This window comes from Aplysia californica, unplaced genomic scaffold (assembly GCF_000002075.1).
Source record: "Aplysia californica isolate F4 #8 unplaced genomic scaffold, AplCal3.0 scaffold00613, whole genome shotgun sequence".
Lineage (NCBI taxonomy): Eukaryota > Metazoa > Mollusca > Gastropoda > Aplysiida > Aplysiidae > Aplysia > Aplysia californica.
Window position 1 is genome coordinate 442,039 of NW_004797883.1, and position 1,512 is coordinate 443,550.

Consider the following 1,512-nt stretch of genomic DNA (forward strand, 5'->3'; position numbering starts at 1 on the left):
TATATGTGTGTGTATATTGCATGAGAAAAAGGAAATAGTAAGAAAGGTTTTGAAAATGGGTATTCCAATGCAAAGCGCATTGAGTTACTTTTTTGTGGAAATTCGCTACAATAAATGTTATATCTTCATCATCCAGTGCCAGATCTGCGACAGTCATCGGCGATCATGGTTCTGCATTTATTCCTTTGCTCGGATGCTCTCAAAAAAAGCCACGTTTTCCCTGATCTTTCCCTGTTACCCATTTGTTTAGGTTCTCCTAGTGAAATGTTTATATATTATTACATTATTATTATTATTCCTCTGCCACCCCGACGGTGACCCAAGTGTTGCTCACTGGCTCAGGTAGTTTGAAATGGGCGGATCTACTTAAATCTTTACTTTTGCTCTGCTAAGATCGCCTCTGGGGATATCGATTACAGTATAATATATTATATATGTGCGGCAGGGAGGTGAGATCAGGCGTTCGACAAAATAATTAAAGTGAAGAAACCGGCATTTTCCCACAGGTTTCTGAATTTTTACAGAAATTTTGTTTTTTGGCTCAACACCTTTCATGCTCATTATTTTTTTATATTTATGTTTTTAGTAGAGGTTTTACGGCGCTCTCAACTGCATAAGGTCATATGAGCGCCACAAGATTAGACGTGTTACAAGAGGGTAAAAAAGAAGAAGGGGAGATAAGGACGGTAGATGTTTCATAAGAAAGAAGAAGCAAATGCCTATTAAAAGACACATTTCTGTGCTGATTTTACTGAAAAACGTTGATTAAAGGCACAAAAAATGAACATCTTCAGTTTCTACAGACTCTCAAGCTAAGGAAAAAAACTCATCGTTGGCCGTCATTTTCTCACTAATTTTACCTCTGAAACCTGGAGACCCGCACCTCCTTAATTTGCAAAGATTTTGACTTCTATTCCAGATAAAGGGATATTTTTGTTCAACCAAGACAAGACAAATCAACAAGCTTTAAGATGACACCAATAACTCTTTACACAAATTGACGAGGGCCTGATTCCTCCGCGTCGTGACACATATTGTTCGTTATGACGAAGGTCAACACAGCACAGCGGGAGGATAAATGTACTGTGAATCTAGAATCACGGGAACTTGTTAGGTTTGTTTGTTGTTGTTGTTGTTTTTTAAAATTCAAGTTGGGGGCAACGTTAGTTAATTCGATTACATAAAATATTTATCCATGTAACCCACTTATGAATGCATCGATTTTATTCTCCACCTAAACAGAGTTAGGTTATAGTATGAATAACAAGCCTGAAAAAATTTCTTTGAAATCAAAAAGAAAATTAAAAGTAGATTAGAAAAAGCTTCAAAAATTGAAGTTTTGAGAAAAACGACATTTTGTTACATAATAGGCAAAATGAAAGTTCTAGGACAGAAAATCTAAAAGATGATGATAGTAACACAAAGAAAAAGGAATTTTTAGATTTACAAGTGATTTGAGTGTTATAATACGTAAAAAGGTCGGATACCATAAGTTGACCAAAATTCGTCTTC